This window comes from Salmo trutta, chromosome 16 (genome assembly GCF_901001165.1).
Source record: "Salmo trutta chromosome 16, fSalTru1.1, whole genome shotgun sequence".
Taxonomy (NCBI): domain Eukaryota; kingdom Metazoa; phylum Chordata; class Actinopteri; order Salmoniformes; family Salmonidae; genus Salmo; species Salmo trutta.
Window position 1 is genome coordinate 11,905,901 of NC_042972.1, and position 20,347 is coordinate 11,926,247.

Genomic DNA, 20,347 nt, shown 5'->3' on the forward strand with positions numbered 1-20,347 from the left:
CATAAATTTAAATAATTCGCAAATAATTCACTTTTTTATTTTACTTAAATGATGGTACCTGCTTATGATGGTCATGGTGCTTTCAATACAACTGGGAACTTGGACAAAAAAAAACTGAGTTCCCAGTTGTCTTGAACGCACTGAAGTGCGCAGCAGAGGGTCCACCACTCACGGTCGCTGAAATATTCCTTGATATTAAAATAGACACAGCGAGCTGCTAATAATAATAGAAACGCAGGGCTATCAATACACTTGGCTACTTATTCATTGCAGCTGCAGCGCGAGTGGAAGTAGGGAGAAGTGTGTTATGTTTTTTGAATAGTGTTGAATAAAAAGTGTTGACATGTGCTGAATAAAAACTCACTCTGGGATAAGCGTCCGGCTACCGGATATTAAACATGTAGGTACATACAAGTGTCTTATATTGGTTTAAAGTTTAAATTCTTGTTAATCTATCTGCACTGTCTGATTTACAGTAGCCATTACAGTGAAAGCATGCCATGCGATTGTTTTAGGACGGCGCGCCCACATCAAAATATTTTTCCACCGACACAGGTTTCATAAATTCACAAATAGCGATTAAATATTCACTTACTTTTTGAAAATCTTCCTCTGATTTGTCATCCAAAGGGTCCCAGCTATAAGATGTCGTTTTGTTAGATAAAATCCTTCTTTATATCCCAAAAAGTCAGTTGAGTTGGTGCCATTGACTTGAGTGAAACATGCAGAGAAACGAATCCAAAGATCTACCGCTAAACTTTGGTAAAACAAGTCAAAATATGTTTCTATTGACTCCTCAGATACCCTAAAATGTAATCAAAACACAATATTTCATACAGAAAGAAGTATGTTCAATAGGAATGTGATATTAGCAGGTGCGTCTTTTCTTCCTCACACGCCCAAACACAAATTTCCAATAGTGTGTCTCGGTACTAATACTCATTATTCTTCCTCGTTTTGGAAGAAACAAGCCTGAAACCTTGAACATAGAGTGCTGATACCCTGTGGAAGCCATAGGAATTGCATACTGTGCGAGATTTAATTATTTCCCTATTCTGTAAGAGCATGGGCTCTCAAAACAAAATAAAAATGTTGGATCCTAACATATCTATTGTGTTATAGTCTCCTACATTATTTTAACATTTCTACAAACTTCAAAGTGCTTTCTTTCCAATGGTTCCAATTATATGCATATCCTGGCTTCAGCGCGTAAGCAACAGGCAGTTTACTTTGGGCATGTCAGTCAGGCGTAAATTGAGAAAAAAGGACCCTAGCCTGAAGAAGTTAAAAACTGCAGCTCTTTGCTGTATTCTTTGACAATCTCTCTCTGGTCATCTATTTTTTTCGGCCTGGCAGAATTTGTCTTTAAAGACAAATTAAATGGTTCAAAATGGGAACCCTTTACCTACCCGGTGCACAGGGCTTCTGAATCAAGTGCACTTACCACCAACAGTGCAACATAAATAATATATCTTTTTTAAAGGAGCGCAAGTGTTAAAACGGCTACCTGGAGCCTTCTGAGCGGTTGGCTGTAGATGCCCTCACTCACCAGTGACTTAAGTTAACTCTACTTTGGTCTGACCCAACTACAGGCGGTCCTGCAAGAACCAGGCAGATATTATGTCCATATCCATCAGCACACACACACATAGAAGTGATCTTTGTGGTTTCTAAAGGAAAGGAACATGTCAACAGTGGTAATGGAGCTATACACTTGGATCTGTACATGACATAGCATGACACGTACATACAGTATATTTACACATTACTACTACAGATAAGATGTCAGCATTTTAACTGTGTGTGAGAGAGAGGGTGTGTGTGAGAGAAGGCGAGAGTGTTTTTCAAGTTTTGTCACGTGCAGAAGTACATAGTATAACTGTGTGTGTTTTTGTCACTCTGTTTTCTCTACCATTACAGTATGTGTCATTGTGTTGTGTGGTTTTGAAGTGGTATAGGCTGTGTGTGCGGAGGACGATGGAATTCTGAAGAGAAAGGTTTGTTTTTGGAAGACTTTGCAGAGTTGGCAGCTGCGGAAAGGGGTGCTGCCTGGGCTCCAGACTGTGGGTGCATTGCAAACGTTTCCCTATTTAGTGCACTACTTTTGACCAGGACCTATAAAGTAGTGCACTAAATAGGGAATAGGGTGCCATTTGGTACACAACCGTTGATCTGACAGGTGAATATGGTGCGTAGGCAGGTTTCAGGGGAGAACCCACAACCAAAGCATGTCACTTCCCAGGAGAAATGAACGCTCAGTCGAGAGCGTGTTCTGCTCTGCAGCCAAAACTAGGGGTTTAAGGGTTGACAGTGACGTGTTGTTTCTAAACGTGAAGTCATGTTAGATATTTTGATTGACAGCTCAGTCACATATTTCCAAAGTTGATAACGAATTAGGCCTAGTTGAAATATGTATTATTATTTCAATTGTTATCGTCCCCGTACTATTTTGTATTTCCATTGAAAACTCCCAAAGAGGTAGGTTAATGGAGAATCCCCAGCTAACACAATGTTCCTGTAACATTCCCAAAAGGTTATTGTTTAGTTTGCCACAACATTCTTGGAACCAACATTTGTAAACTGGGTCTGCTCTGACCTTTCCCTTAAAAACAATAGCTAGTGCACTTCCTTTGTATCTGGGACTCTGAGGCCTACTATAACAGCTACAGTAAAAGGCTTCTATGACAAAAGGTCAATGTGGCTCTGTTGTTCTTCTGGGCTCCTCTAGATCTTATGCAGAAGGGAGAAGAGGTGATGGATCACCCTCTGAAGGGTAAGAAAGCACTCTGTGTTCTGAACATTAAAATGAGAACACTGGAACTTCTGATATTAGAAAAATACTGTCCACAAAAAGGCCGGTAGCAGTATACTACTAGTATCTTTTCTAAAGTAAGTTTCATAAAAAGTGATAGATAGATAGATCTATCATTGAAAAGCAGATGTTTTAGGCATAGTTATAATGAGACAAGTCGATTCTGGTGTTCATTTTGACTGTTCGTTGCAAAAGTGATATATTTTGGTATTTTAGTGGTAAATCTAGCATTTTTGCTCCTAGTGGTTCAACTCTACCATTGCAATCGTGATGTAGATGTGCTTCTACATCATCTCAAGGGAGGGGTTCGATATGAAATGCACTCCCTTCTAGATATACTGGGTGGTACCACCTCAAGGCTTACTATAAAAGCAGGTGACAGCGCGCCTTATTTGGTAATGGTCTTGGTAAGTGGAGTGTGCCAATATATTTTGCAAGATGCTTCCTTGCCTAGACTACTGACGTTACACAAAATTCAAAATGCAGTAAGGCACATTTCTATATATGACCAAATTCAACGTTTTTGCGTACCGTTTCATACACATCGATGTGCTTTTACGAAGAAAAAAAAGGAGGCTATGAGGATTATACGCTTATATTCGTGGTTACATCCATCGTAGCAAGAAATAGATGAGCATGGTGGTCATGTCAACTCGTTGCATTTTTCCCCCAACTGCTACGACTGATTGGTGGCACAGTCCTATTAAAACAGTTGGCTCATAGTTCAAGACTTTTAATCCCACATGGGGAAGAATTTGTTTTTCTTTCTTCCAAATCCTTTTGGAATATTCAGCCCGTGCCCACACACTTCTAATTCCTAAAAGTTTTGACCATTTGAAAAAGAGTTAAAAAAATATATATAGTTGAACAATCCCCTCCACCCACAACTTCGCATCTGAATGCATTTTTTATTTTATTTGAAGGGGTTGGGCAAAGGCTGAAATTGGGGTTGAGAGTTAGCATTTAATCTTGAACCTGGTTAATCTAAAAGACTTCAATTTTGGCCTTGGCCATGGCCGCTCTCTTGCCTTTCCTGCGGAAGGTGCACCTTGGAACAAGAGACCTTGTAAATCAGGTGGTGTGCAATCTCCTCTCCGTGGCAGCTAGATTCACCATTTAACTAACAATGTGGCCCGGCTAAATGGGCCTTGTCCAGTCAACATCTTTGGTCCCTTGTTTTATAGATTCTGCAGTCAAGTCCGTCTCCTCTAATGGCTGAGGCTTGGTAGAACATGCTGCTTTGTTGAACACGATCGAACAGGGAAGGGAACTCTAAAGACTAATGTATGTCATCCCTCGGGATTTCCCACAGCAATGGGCCTGTTTGCCTGTTCTCCCCAAGCAAGAAAAACGGTTACCTTTTAATGTCACTGAGATCATAAGACCGACCATAAAGGCTTGTCGGATGCGACTGGAACATACAGTTTCTTGATGACAGACACTCTTTGGCTCTTACTTTGTGGCTTTTGCCCCGTAAACAGAATGAACATCTTTTTTTCTGGTTATGGCTAAGAGAACAGGAGGGAATTCTTCTTTCTGGCAGGGTATGATTAGCAAGTTCTATGTGCAGCAGGCAGCTAATTTTAATATTAATTTAGCTTCTGTTTTCAGTTGAAACTAATGTGAAAATGGAGCAAAAAGTGAAAGCTACCCAGTGTGTAGAAATGTAGAAATATAATGGCCCAATATTAATTGGTGTCCATGACACTTGTTATGCCAAAATGTGTCCATCATTTTTTCAGTACTACATTTACATTTTACATTTAAGTCATTTAGCAGACGCTCTTATCCATTTAGCAGACGCTCTTATTTTCTGTGATCTCATCTTATTTCTTAATGTGATAATATGCCACATGTAGCTCTTCAGCAAAAAATATACCTATTTGGTCTTTGTGCATTTAATGTAACAAAACCAAAACATTTTCACAGTGCTTGTTGTGGCTTATCTGTTACTGTCCCTCTTTGCGAATTCTCTTGTGACATGACTTATAAACACTATTTTCCTTTCCTAATTCCCTCTGTCTGATCTGCACCCCTGTCTCAGTTCCCTCCTTCCTTTTGCTGCTATGATCTAGCCTCTCTTTGTCACTCACTCTCCCCTTTACAAGGCAAAACAGAGAGCTGCTTGAGAGCTTGTGCTTATCAGGTCAATGAGTGCCACATAATGGAGAGAAGTAGAAACAGGAACTAAAGAGAGTCAGCCCATATTGGGTGCCACTGGGTTTTCTGAGATACATTTAGAGGTAGTGAACAAGGGTAATGATGTCGACGAACAAGTGCCAGTCTTTCATTGAGGGGAAAGGTTACTCCCGAGTGCCCAGGTATCTCGAGAACATTAACTTAAGGTCAGACCCTGTGACAGTGATTGAAAAGTAAGTGAAACTTCATTGGAACTCTTAAGGGCAACCGGACAAGCATTTCTCTCAGGATACCGCAAAAAAGAAGCATCTGAGAGAAAGTTTAAATTTGAGTGTTAGAGGCTGTAGGCCTTTTCTTTTGGATGTGTTGGCTGTGTGTGTTGGAGAGGGATTTATTCAGATTGACCACTGGACCTTCTCCAAAAGTACAGCTGAACCTTTCTTTTCTCCTCAATGACGCAAGATCGCTGGTCGAATGACAAATCAATAACGTTGATAAGAGGACTATTAAGACTGACAATGGCAAAGATGTCATTCTTCCATTTCTCTGAAGCTGTTTTGTTGAGGCATTTTCTATTTCTAAAGTTCCCGGGACAATTATTCTGGAAGCACATCTCAGACATGAGCCTGGCTATCAATAACACACAATAGTGGATTCTCAAATGACGTTCATCCTGGCCGTCTTTGAGAACTTGAATCATAATTATAGTCATATTCTATTTTCTGAAATAGTTCAGAGTTTCCTAGCTTCACTGAGGAGGGGAATATTGATTATCTAATGATAGATGTTCAATCACTTTCTGACTGTATGTAATATTCATTTTTGGACTAGTTTCCCAAAAATGACCGGAACATTGTCCCAAAACAACTGGATCTTTGAGTATCTTTTGCTTTTAGACACATACAGGTGTGTCTTTCTCAAAACCTGTAGCACAATATTTGGCTTCAGTGTTGTTATTTAGAACTGTGAAATGTGTGAGACTCCAATACTTACCAATGCAATTAACTGTGCTCATTTTCTTTGGATTTTATATTCTATAAAAGCGTATTGGTCAGTCACTCCTGTGTCAGACACAGTGTGCACAGCAACTGTATTGTAAAGTAGGAACTGTATTGTAAAGTAGGGGGGGATTATCAGGGAAGTGGTTCAAGTTTAAATGTCACGTGCACAAGTACAGGGAAATGCCTTTCTTTTTTCTTTTCGGGGCTCTAAAACCAACAACGCAGTAATCAATATCAATGTAGTACCAAAAATAACAGTGTCAGTGTGTAGAGTCCTGTGAGTGCAAACATAAACTCAGATAGTCAGTGTAGCCATTTTGTAAGCTATTTAGCAGCCTTATTGAATGGTGATAGAAGCTTTTCAGGAGCCTGTTGGTGTCAGACTTGTTGCTCCGGTAACGCTTGCTGTGCGGAAGCAGAGATAACAGTCTATGGCTTGGATGGCTGGAGTCTTTAACGTTTTTCCGGTCCTTCCTTTCACACCGCCTGAATCAAAGATGGTGCTGTACTGTATGGCCGTGGTTCTGCGAGCTCCGAACCAACTTTGCTATTTTGTGAATATTTTGGTGTTTATTTTTACTTTTATTTTCACAAAATCTATCCACTATCATTTTAACCGTCCAATATCTTTTGAACATCAGAACGGAAGTTACTTACCTAAATTCCGGCTTCAACTTTGACTCATCTGCCCTGGGCTTTTTCTGTAATTCCAACCCAGTTTGGCATTAGAGGCAGGAGATGGGGATCCTGGGTAAACTCAAAGAGACTGTTGGCCTTGTTAGAATGGTGTATTGCCAATTACTGCAAAATGATTCCTTTGCATTCTACTGAGCTGATGCCTCACCGACGATGACCGATGGGAAGGGAAGCAGACGTCCAGAGTAAGAACAATAGAAGTTGTTTTATCTTGGACAACAGTCAAACCAAAAGCCAGAACTTTTGTGATATTAATAAAAAAAATTGTAATACAATAGTTTACACATTTTAACGCACTTCATTAACAAGTTGATTTCTGAACTTGATATTTCATAAAAATGGCTTTTTGTTCCTTTCCAGAGTGAGATGACAATCTGGACAGGATTAAGTTTTTAGGCGACATCAACTGAATCACCAGGGACAGAGAGAAATAAGCATGAAATTGACTTGTAAAAGTCCTCTCTGTCAAAAGGCCTCTCTGTCAAAAGGCCTCTCTGTCAAAAGGCCTCTCTGTCAAAAGGCTCTTGTCCTCTCAAATTCATATAAATGCACATTGAAATTAGGAAGATTCTTAAACGCTGAGATCTGGTGAAATAAATAGTGCAATTATGCGTATGTGATTTCTGAAGGATTTTCTTTGCTGCATTACTACAACCATAAGGCAGCCTAAACCAACATTTTAACTGTTCTGACATGAATAGGTTTGTAAAGGCATGCCGCCTCTCCAGAAGCCATCTCGTCTTATCGTGACAGCAGCCAAACAGTACACAGTAAGGCAAATTTCCCCTCTTGATGCAAGGTTAATCAGGTGGATATAAATGAATGTGGCACCCAATTCCACACAGCGATTTAGCTCTGTATGCCACCATGTCCATATCCGATTTGCACAGCTGTTTAACTTTTGTGATCAAATTCGGCATTCTCAATTTGTCACAAAAGCATGAAAGAAATGAGTGCTTGGTTGGTTTGTGGTTTCAATGGTATTTACAGGGATTAGGTTTCAGTTGCAAAATCATGTGGCCCTATTGATGTATTTATTGTTGAGCACCTTTTGTGATCGTGCAGTACAAACTGCTATTACCAAAGAAGAGCTCACAAAGACTTAGCCTACATTTAATTGTTCACATTTGAAATTACAGGAGGAGATGTATGCTGCAGGAGATGTATGCTGCACTCTCTTCACCATCCAAGGTCCTGACCTTTTCTTTTTTGGCCATTGTTTGGGAAGTCGTGGGCAGTCAAATCAGAGAACTCAGTACAGACCATACTCTGGGACTTACATACACAGAACCTCTACACCATCATCACATTGCCATTTCCTGGTATTGATTTGTCCAACCCTTTCATATTCTGCTTGGCCAAGGGATTCAGGATGGTAAACACAACAAAAAAGACAGCATGTCAGTTTTACCAGTTGAATACTAATTGTCTCTTCGATTAAAAAATATAATTTTCAATGAACTTGTACCATACAGTATTTTAAGCTGAAAAGTGGTGATCAAAAAATATAGTTCTACACAGGTCTACCTCCCGACCCCTTTCAATAATCGAAACCAATCTAGTTAAATATTTCCATGATCAAATTTGATTGACGGTCAATGAATGTAGCTCTTTAAAAATGTTGATAATCTGGGCGACGTGGTTGACCTCTAACCTTCACACAACCTTTGCCTCTTTGTCCATTTCTGAGAAAAATGGGGGTTAGATAAATGTACGGCCGTCACGTTCCACCCCCGTCTCCTCTCTTTTGGCCATTTTGACGCATAATTGGACCGAAGTACATGTCAACATAACGGAGACAAGTTCACTGAAATTAGGCCGAATTGTGTTTTATCTTTTCAAATCTTGAATTCTAATTGTTCTGACGTAGCATGTCAGCATAATGTGTTGTCAGTTAAAAAACATTGTTGGAATTGAGGTTTATGCTGAGATTTATGTTTGTGTCTCTGTCATTCATTGTTGAGTAAAAAGCAAGGAAAGGACATACAATTGTAGAGCTCTCCTGTTTCAAAAGAAGTGGTGGTCATTCTTTTTCAAGTGTCTGTAACACTGTAGATCCTATTGTACTTAGCCTACTCCTCTGCTATAAGCACAATAGCTTAGCCTACTGCTCTCTGCTATAAGCACAATAGCTTAGCCTACTGCTCTCTGCTATAAGCACAATAGCTTAGCCTACTGCTCTCTGCTATAGGCACAATAGCTTAGCCTACTGCTCTCTGCTATAAGCACAATAGCTTAGCCTACTGCTCTCTGCTATAAGCACAATAGCTTAGCCTACTGCTCTCTGCTATAAGCACAATAGCTTAGCCTACTGCTCTCTGCTATAGGCACAATAGCTTAGCCTACTGTTCTCTGCTATAGGCACAATAGCTTAGCCTACTGCTCTCTGCTATAGGCACGATAGCTTAGCCTACTGCTCTCTGCTATAGGCACGATAGCTTAGCCTACTGCTCTCTGCCATAGGCACAATAGCTTAGCCTACTGCTCTGCTATAGGCACAATAGCTTAGCCTACTGCTCTGCTATAGGCACAATAGCTTAGCCTACTGCTCTGCTATAAGCACAATAGCTTAGCCTACTGCTCTCTGCTATAGGCACAATAGCTTAGCCTACTGCTTTCTGCTATAGGCACGATAGCCTAGCTTACTGCTCTCTGCTATAGGCGCGATAGCCTAACCTACTGCTCTGTGCTATAGGCACAATAGCTACATCACTGACTGGAGGAAATTATGGCTGTAGATTATATTGTAGAACAGACATTAGAACAGGCAGTATTAGCAACTTTTTTTAGAAGATGTGTTGCATATGTGGCGTGGCAGGTAGCTGAGTGGTTAGAGCGTTGGGCCAGTAACCGAAAGGTTGCTAGATCGAATCCCCGAGCTGACAAGGTAAAAAAATATATATGTAATTCTGCCCCTGAACAAGGTAGTTAACCCACTGTTCCTAGGCTGTGATTGTCAATAATAATTTGTTCTTAACTGACTTGCTTAATTAAATTAAATAAATAAAAAATGTGCAGACAGACACAGACCCACAAACATAACTCCTGAATCAGATAGTTTGATTTGTTTTGAGATGCTCCATCTTACTCTTGTATTAGAATTGTCCGTCCTTCCCTTCATCCCTTAGCACGCTAATGTGAAGCATTATCCTCTCTGTACGAGATACTGTCATGTTGTACTACCCATGTTTTATTTCTGTGTCCTTCTGCTGATGAGATCTCGGCGTGCTATTTGAAAGGACAAGGGAATTTATTTTCTTTCTCTTCCCAGCTCTGTGGTAAATAATGTTTTTTTTTTCAACACATTTTTCCATTCGTCTGTGTGTTGGAAGAATTTTATGAAAATAAGGAGATGTTTGAAGTTGGGAAGATTTAAATCTCTTGGCCTTTTACTTCAGTTTGCCGGTCTCTTTGATGTGCACAGTACCTACAGATGTAGGATCTTAATTTGAGCCAGTTTGCTACAGTCTTAGAAAAAAAGGGTTCTACCTCGAACCAAAAAGGGATCTCCTATGGGGACAGCTGAATAATGCTTTTTCTCTAAGAGTGTACAGCTGGAAAATAATCATGCAGCAACAGGAAATGTGAATTATTTTGTGGATTATAATGAATAGACATTTTTGTAGGTGTTGATACGTTTCTCAAAAGGGAAAATCAAGTCTGAAATTTCAAAGTGGAAATGACAAACTTCAGAAGTCTTTTTAAACCTCAAATATACTTCAAGTTTTACATTTCCTGCATTGCAGGAAAGATCTCCTGCACAGGGTGTTCAAATTAAGATCCTACATCTGTACACTGCTGATTGAATTTGCAGGAGCTTTTTCTCTTTTGGACCTTCAGTTCATAAAATAATATTGATATCACTGAATCCGTTTTCTCTTTGGTTGGTGCCTACTCCTATCTGACAATGCCTTGAGTGGCCTCGTAAAGTGTTCTCACACAGTGTTATACTTTACATGCAAGAATGTTGAATGAAAAGCTTGATTGAGTGAGATGTTTTTTTTTCTAAACTGGCTTTTGAAGCGATATTTACTGGAGATAGGGATGCGTTTGGTCTGAAAGCTTTGCTCAGACACTCGGCTTCCCTGCTAGTCTCACTTAAAGCGTCTGCTGTAGACCCGTTTTCAAAAAGTTTTTTTTAATAGCTCTCCAAATCTCAAACCGCCAATACATCACAGAAATGCGCTGTCGGAACTGTCATGTCTGTCTTTCATTAGAACATTTTGAGGTTGCATACCCATCAATATCTAACCTATTTCAATGTGGGAACAAAGCATAAAGTTGTGCTGAAGAAGGTTCATTGTTGAGAAAAAGTTCTTAAAGTCCCAGACTTCTTTTGATAAGGGGGGGGGGGGGGTTCAATCCACATAAATAGATACTCACTCACTCACTCACTCACTCAGTCACTCACACCTGCACAAGATGGACCTTGTGTTTGCACTTTAGCTAGCAAATACATTTCAGGTAACTAATAAACTCTTGCAAAATATGAATGACCATCTTGACTGTGTTATATGGTGAGTAGACTGTACAGAGTGGTGGGGTTTGGGTGATGCAATGAATCTGCATCAGCTATACTCTATAGCCCCTTCCGTCTCCTCCGTGCCAGCTACGGGAGGATGGCCAAAAGCCTTTGTCAAGGCAGTGAGGAGCCTGGAGAGAGGAAAATATGGATAGAGTGAAGAAGAGAAGAAAGGGAAGGTGGAGAGGGGAGGGGTACAGACTGAGTGTGGCTGAGGAAGCCCTAGGCTGTGGGATTGTGGTTAGGCTGTGCGCGTTTATCCAGCTCTGCAGCAGGCTTCTGAAACAGCACCTCAGGAAGACACATTAAAGCGGGTGGCTGCTGTTCCACCCTGATCTGTCTAATACCCCCAGATACACAGGGCTTTGCTAGGGACTCAGGAGGGGTGGGGGCCAGGATCATATCGTTTCAGTGCAGACAATCCTAGCCAGCAGCCATGTAGTTACTTCTGTGATTAACAGATTAGATGGGCCTCATGTGCCTGCGTCTGATGTCACCTAAAGCTGGCACTTGGGTAGACCTGGAAAAGGCTTCCATGTTTCGGTATAGTTGAGCGCTTCAACTGGATGGTTGGTGATTGGTGGTAGGGTGCTTATCAACTGTGATTTTAGAGTTTGGCTTGGAATGGCTCCACTGACTGATAGAGAAGAGCAGCAGGTAGCCTAGTGGTTAAAAACGTTTGGCCCGTAACCGAAAGGTCGCTGGTTCGAATCCTGAGCTGGCTAGGTGGGAAATCTGTCTGTGTCTTTGAGCCAGGCACCTAACCCTAATTGCTCCTGAAGTCACTCTGGATAAGAGTGTCGGCTAAATGACTAAAGTTTAAAAAAAAAAAAATAAATGGTGGGCTTTCTGTTTGTTAATGTTGAACTGTCATATGGAATACACGTCTCTACTGGTGGTAGGACTAAACCATCAATGAGCCTCCAAGTCACACACTTATGATTATATGGATGATGCAAAGTAAGAGTATTGAGAGCAACACAAGTACTTGTGACAGACTGTTAAACGTCTGCTGGAAAAATGGATAAGGGTTACACTGATAACATATAAAATTGAAAACATTGTCAAATACCTGTTGTCATTCAGTGCATCCTGTGCAGCCAACTCGTAAATACGGGTGGACTTTTCGAAAGGGCAGATCCCTGGATTTGAGAGTGGTGGGACTGATCAGTGCTGATTTGAACATTCAGCATGAAGTTGAGTAGCTGGTCAGCGCATCCGAGATTTGATTCTTGTTTCCAAAAGTAGAGACAAACAATGCTAAAACTTTCCTCTACTTTTATTGTTGACTTGTACAAAAATATAAGTTATTTTGATTTTGCATCAAGGGTATTTTTAGGTCAAAGTGGTAGAAAATAATATTGTGTCCATGTGTTCTAGAGCCTTTTCCCTAGAAGTCTTTCACGCATGCATTGGTTTGCCAACTGGCAGAGTGTCCTACCTGCATTAGTCTATTGTCAATATCAGGTATTAATCTATGAACAGGTCTTCCTTTGTGATGACATAACTGCAGGGCTGCCCAATGACCCTGGATTCCACTACTCTGGCGTGAAGTTTCCCGAAGGTATAGATTTAGGATCAGGTTGTCTTCTCCCAATCCTAACCTTAACCATTAGCGAGGGAAATGCAAAACTGACCCAAGATCAGCGTCTAGGGTTGACTTCACCCTACACTGGATCCCACAGCTGCCACCAATTCCTAGACTATAACGGCACAGACTCCTCCTCAGTAGGATCGTCTGAGACACAGACAGAGTAGCAGTTTAAAGAAGATTTATAAAAGCATGCGCTTTCATTTGTCTTTTCCGGCACAAGTTGAATTGTTTTTGACCTCTGTGCTCGATTAAGGGTTTACAGTACAACTGTTTCTCAATGAACTTGAGAAAACCTATCCATTTCTCTTCCTACTGTATGTTCAGTAAGGTCAACTCCAGGTGAAAGACAACGTGATTGGTGTTAGTTATACTATTGTTCTAAGAGAATAAATCAGTATCCTACGTCTTAGGCTTCGTGTTTATTTGTTTGCGGTCTGTATTGGCACCACACCGCCAAGGCTACGGTGTGAAGTCTTTCAATGCCTACACAAACAAAGAGACGGAGATAAATCAAAGTTGAAATTTTTTGAACTGTGTGAAGAGGATGTCATTCCACCTTAGGGTGATGTCTTTAGACGCCCCGTGACGTGGTGGATCTGTTTAAGCACAACTGGAGCGACGCAGGAAACTGTCAGAGGCCTGAGGAAACAATCTCTCCGTACACTGAAGTGTTTGATCAGGTGAGCTGTGTGCTTGTGCGTCTCCTCAAGGGCTTATGTTAGTGCTCAACGACAGTTATCTTGTAGGTTTGTTTTCATCAAAGTACACAAGGTCTCACTGTTTGACTGTGCATTATGTCCAAGTCAGAGTCACCATTTCTGTAGTGTTGCTTTGTTATTTGATGCAATCTACACAAACACTGTGCTTTACAAGTGTAGGATCTTAATTTGACCAGTATTGTCGCAGCTACATTTTTACGTTTAGTCCATCATGTTGCTAGATCAGTGGTTAGGCTATTAGCTGGCCAAAATTAAGCTTAATGAAAAGTGCAATACTGTTAATAAGTGCAATACTGTTAACCGTGTGTTAGTGAATTTCTATAAATCATGAAGCTCATCTGCAAAACTCTCAGCAACAAAAGAGTGATCAAATTTAAGATCCTACGTACAGTATATGCCGTGCGAGTAGTATTTGTTTTTGTGTGAGCCTCAAGCATTGATTTACCACAGCTGTACCCCACTGCATATTGCTTTCTGGTGCCAAACGAAAGGTACTAGTACGAGAGCCAAAATTGTTCCTTTGTAATAAAATAAAATTGCCTTTTGAAATGATCCATTTTTTTGTTATATCATCACATTCACTTTTATTCACGTATCAATTCTGGATCAAATGTGGGTTGCCAGGTAAACAGAGAAAATCACCCTCATTGTAATCAATGGTCAATCTTCTTTGACCAAGCCACCTATCTACTTGCTGAAGCTCACCAAGCAGCACAACAGACAGGCTATTAGCAAGGGGCCAACTTCACACCCAACCTGTAATGACAGAGTTAATAACACATGTCTCGGCCCGCTGGCTGACTGCTGTGGGGTAGATGCAGGATGTATCTCTTCGTAAGTACGTTGTCAGGAACAAAGTTTGTGTGATTAGACGGGAGTTAAAATGTAATTAAAAGAGTTTAAATAGACATGGCACCGTCTCGGGGGATCCTGTACCCTACCTTGGGGGGGGGGGGGGGGGAGGAGGTAATTAAATAAATGTCTGTGGGCTATTGAATGTGTTCTCGCCCCGAACAAAGTGGTGCCTTCTTACCCTCCCCGACCTGAGAGTAGAGGATGACAGTTAATGACTCTGTTTTATAAAACCACTTTAGCTCTTGCCTTCACTTCCAGACAGTGTGAGGGTAGCCTCACTTTTCATCCGCGAGGGAAATGGTCCCACCATTTTTCTCCATTCCATTAGCAAATTACCTCCCCTCACTGCCGTTAGATGTACGTCTTCGAAATTAATTCATCTTAACTTGGAAAACAATTAAGTAGACTCCTGTTCCTCCTTGGTTGCAGGTCTGTGGGGCAGATGGAAAGAGTGGAAGAGGGGTGGAATATTGAGAAGGACCAGAATACCTGAAGAGTATATCTTTCTAAAGAAACCATCAAGGGCAGGTGACTATGGTATGAGCACACCATTTAAGTAGCTAATGCTCCATTTGGATTTGTACTTATAACCTGCTTATAAACCATTATCAAATACTTTATTATAAACTGGGTGGTTCGAGCCCTGAATGCTGATTGGCTGACAGCCGTGGTATATCAGAGAGTATACCACGGGTATGACAAAACATTTATTTTTACTGCTCTAATTACGTTGGTAACCAGTTTATAATACCAATAAGGCACCTCGGGGGTTTGTGATATATGGCCAATATACCACAGCTAAGGGCTGTATCCAGGCACTCTGCATTGCGTTGTGCATTAGAACAGCCATTAGCCGTGGTATATTGGCCATATACCACACCTCCTTGGGCCTTATTGCTTTATTAACCATTAGCAAAGTGTTTATAAATGTTCCTGTATACCTTAACATACATGTACATATTACATTCCCAAAAAACGTGTTTTAAGTCAAATTTGGGGTTGACAATATAATAATCAGGAGATTCAAATGAGTACCACAACCAACAACTTTACCTAGTTGCAAGGTTTTCCAGCACATTCAGCTTTAGTTTTGTTGGTTTACTTTGCTTAAATGAAACCACTGGCCATAGCCGCAGGAAGTAGGGTTGCTGAGGTTGCTGCAACCCCCCACCCCCGTCGGAGAAAAATAATCCTCAGGCGTTAAGATTCAAACCTTCTCAACCAACTGTGTGCTGGAATACAAATGTTTATTATACATTTTCATCAACAGACCCCCAATTAACTACTATATAAGTATGCAATCAGTGTACATAGAAATGCTAAATATTATTTCAATTTCCCCAACAGGGTCTTTATCATAAGCACATTCTTTGAGAGATTGGAACGTTAAACCAGTATGTTTGGGATAAATAAATACATTTAGACATGCGCATTGAGCGTGGAAAATGCGCTCTACAAATTAAATGATTATTATGTGATTGATTAATAATGTATTATAATTCACCATATTTACATACGAAAGGAAACGGCTGCACGCACAGTAATCACATCCTGATTATCATAATAAACCGGGAATAGATGAAGAGAAAATCCTGCTCTTGTCGCTAAAGCAGTTCTCCCAATTCTGTCCTCGTGTGTTCCCAATGCTCTGGATTAACACGCAACCAAAATCTGCCGACACATGATTATAGACCTTATGGACCTCCCCGATTTAATATGTCTGTGTCAGTGTCTTTGATATAAGAGGTAACGCCCAGATAAAGAACCCAATCTCTCCAGATTACAGTGTGTGAATTTGTTTACAGCATCTGCCTTTTCAGTAATGTATACCATAATCAGATGGATCCGGGCGACGTGGCTGTTGTGTGTCTTCCAGACAGGGTATGGTGTACGAACTAGGTCTCGCTATGTGTTTACCGTCTTCATGTGTTTGCGTTGACACAACAGTGGATGTAATGTGTATGGCTTTCACTCTCGTCTCTGTCACATGTTCAAGTAATACCCAAATCCCTTTTAACACCGCTCAGTTGTTTCTGGTGAATGTTAATTTAAGGGCTATAATATAGTACATTTAAGTCCATAGCACTACAGGCTTTTACCAGATATATCCCTTCCACATTGACATGTCAGGACTTAACATAAGCCCTTCGCTTTATTCTCTCCTGTGTTTGTTTCCTTTACTGCCCCAGTAATACGATTTTCATGACAACTACTGGATTTTGTCTTCATATCTAGTGTAAGGCTTTCTACCATGAGAGCATCTTTTACAGTGCATTTTGTCTTATTGTTGTCCTGTGCTGTCACTGAGACACATTATCACAGTGAGGGAACAACATCATCATAACGGTATAGTACTGAGACACATTATCACAGTGAGGGAACAACATCATCATAACGGTATAGTACTGAGACACATTATCACAGTGAGGGAACGGCATCGTCATAACGGTATAGTACTGAGACACATTATCACAGTGAGGGAACGGCATCGTCATAACGGTATAGTACTGAGACACATTATCACAGTGAGGGAACAACATCATCATAACGGTATAGTACTGAGACACATTATCACAGTGAGGGAACAACATCATCATAACGGTATAGTACTGAGACACATTATCACAGTGAGGGAACGGCATCGTCATAACGGTATAGTACTGAGACACATTATCACAGTGAGGGAACAACATCGTCATAACGGTATAGTACTGAGACACATTATCACAGTGAGGGAACAACATCATCATAACGGTATAGTACTGAGACACATTATCACAGTGAGGGAACGGCATCGTCATAACGGTATAGTACTGAGACACATTATCACAGTGAGGGAACAACATCATCATAACGGTATAGTACTGAGACACATTATCACAGTGAGGGAACGGCATCGTCATAACGGTATAGTACTGAGACACATTATCACAGTGAGGGAACAACATCATCATAACGGTATAGTACTGAGACACATTATCACAGTGAGGGAACGGCATCGTCATAACGGTATAGTACTGAGACACATTATCACAGTGAGGGAACAACATCATAACGGTATAGTACTGAGACACATTATCACAGTGAGGGAACAACATCATCATAACGGTATAGTACTGAGACACATTATCACAGTGAGGGAATGGCATCTTCATAACGGTATAGTACTGAGACACATTATCACAGTGAGGGAATGGCATCGTCATAACGGTATAGTACTGAGACACATTATCACAGTGAGGGAACAACATCATCATAACGGTATAGTACTGAGACACATTATCACAGTGAGGGAACAACATCTTCATAACGGTATAGTACTGAGACACATTATCACAGTGAGGGAACAACATCATCATAACGGTATAGTACTGAGACACATTATCACAGTGAGGGAACAACATCATCATAACGGTATAGTACTGAGACACATTATCACAGTGAGGGAACAACATCATCATAACGGTATAGTACTGAGACACATTATCACAGTGAGGGAACGGCATCGTCATAACGGTATAGTACTGAGACACATTATCACAGTGAGGGAACAACATCTTCATAACGGTATAGTACTGAGACACATTATCACAGTGAGGGAACAACATCATCATAACGGTATAGTACTGAGACACATTATCACAGTGAGGGAACAACATCTTCATAACGGTATAGTACTGAGACACATTATCACAGTGAGGGAACAACATCATCATAACGGTATAGTACTGAGACACATTATCACAGTGAGGGAACGGCATCGTCATAACGGTATACTACTGAGACACATTATCACAGTGAGGGAACAACATCATCATAACGGTATAGTACTGAGACACATTATCACAGTGAGGGAACGGCATCGTCATAACGGTATAGTACTGAGACACATTATCACAGTGAGGGAACAACATCATAACGGTATAGTACTGAGACACATTATCACAGTGAGGGAACGGCATCTTCATAACGGTATAGTACTGAGACACATTATCACAGTGAGGGAACAGCATTTTCATAACTGTATAGTACTGCAGTTTGCTTCCCAGCCAAGGGGGATGTTGCATCATGTACAGAATGTTTTCCATCACGTGGAACTGTGGTTTAGAGGGCACTGAGGTACAGTATTCTTAGCGTATCATTGGTTTCAATCCATGACAAGGCATTACCCCTCATCCATCAGCCTTACTACAGTTGAGTGGAAGCGGTGCTGCTGTGTGTAGCTAATGCTCTGATTTCAAAACCAAAATAACACCAACGACAACTGTTAACAGTTGAGGTAATGTTAGTGAACCAGGCTGTTTTTCCCCATGGACGACTACAGTGATAGTACAGCGCTACTATTGTTAGATATCTTGTTGTGTATATTTCTCGTGTAGCTCAGTTGGTAGAGCATGGCCTTGCAATGCCAGGGTTGTGGTTTCGATTCACATGGGGGACTAGTATGAAAATGTATGCTTCCACTACTGTAAGTTGCTCTGCATAAGAGTGTCTGCTAAATAATGTCAATGTACAGTTGCTACAGTCCTTATTCTTGATCATTGAAACAGTTATATGCTGTCATTGAGCTTAAATTTCCCCTCACATACACTTTGAAAATTAGAAGGTACTCCAAATCTCATCTCTGACGCAAAGATGTTTCAAATACTCCAAATTCGACAATTCTCAAATTAAATGTAATACTTTCATTGTGTACAGTTGTTACTTTAAATGGTTATATACCTTAATTTAGCTTAAATTCTCTAAAGATACACCAAAATCAGTGCAGTAACTGTAAATGCAATAGTTTCATTTTGAATGTGTGGGTTGTGATGCTAATCCACAAGACTAGTTACTATACCCAGGGGAAGTCTAAGAGTGGTTTTGCTCCTTAATCTGTCTGTGGGGGTGGACACATGTAGGATCTAAATTTGAGCCGGTTAACTACAGCAGGAAAATAATCATGTAGCAACAGGAAATTATAATTATTATGTGGATTATAATTAGTGGGATTTATTTTGTAGGGGTTGATACATTTTTCATAAAGGCAAATCAAGTCTGACATTTTTATTGGAAATTACAAACTTTAGAAGCCTTTTAAAATTTTGAATACACTACAAGTTTGCATTTCCTGCTGTGCAGGAAAATTCTCAGTAACAAAAGAGTGATCAAATTAAGATTCTATATCCTATATATGGTCGAGTTTTAGCGTTGAACGCATGGTGCCAACATTACCTCAGATTACAAAGCAGTTTAGGGATGTGTCCCGAATGGCAGCCTATTTTCTATAAAGTGCACTACGTTTGACCATGGCCCATACACAATACAAAGCTTATTTTGATCCTGTGCCCAGAATATGAGAAAAGCACTGAAAGCAGTAAGAAGGAGATTTTACACTAGTTTATGTGATGAGAGTGAATGCAGAACTGGAGACTGGTTAGAGAAGCTCCAAATGCCATACATTGTCAGGGGTGGAATGTTTTTTAAAATGTGTTTTTTTAAAATTGGGTGAAATGAAATAAAAAAGATCAGGCTTGTGTTTCACATGGAATATTACCCATTGATGGTCCACAGTCAAAGTTAAATGTTTTTCATTGAGCAACTTTGATCAGAGGCATAAAACTGGATTGAATAGTAGAGCTGAATTATTGTACTCATAGTCTGTTTTGATATTGCAGTGTGCAGATAGTCAAAATGCACTGTATTGTCGTAGAAAGACTAACATTTTTTATTTATTTTATTTAACCTTTATTTAAGGCAAGTCAGTTAAGGACAAATTCTTATTTACAATGACAGCCTACCAAAAGGCCTCCTGTCGGAATGGGTGCTGGGATTAAAAAAATCTAGGACAAAAACACACATCACGACAAGAGAGACAACACAACGCTACATAAAGAGAGACCTAAGACAACAACATAGCATGGCAGCAACACATGACAACACAGCATGGCAGCAACACATGACAACACAGCATGGTAGCAACACAACATGACAACAACATGGTAGCAGGACTAAACATGTTACAAACAT

At 40.4% G+C, this 20,347-nt stretch overlaps 1 protein-coding gene across 2 annotated transcripts in view; it reads left to right on the top strand.

The window, feature by feature from the left end:
* cdh22 (cadherin 22) overlaps positions 1-20,347 on the top strand; it is a 260,866-nt gene that overhangs the window by 40,747 nt on the left and 199,772 nt on the right. The window contains exons 1-2 of one of the 2 annotated variants that reach the window (XM_029693025.1): positions 5,058-5,184; positions 14,768-14,875. The gene's annotated coding sequence lies outside the window, so the exon portion shown is untranslated. Of the gene's footprint in view, positions 1-5,057; positions 5,185-14,767; positions 14,876-20,347 lie in introns of those variants that run through there. The other variant, XM_029693024.1, reaches the window with a different exon arrangement.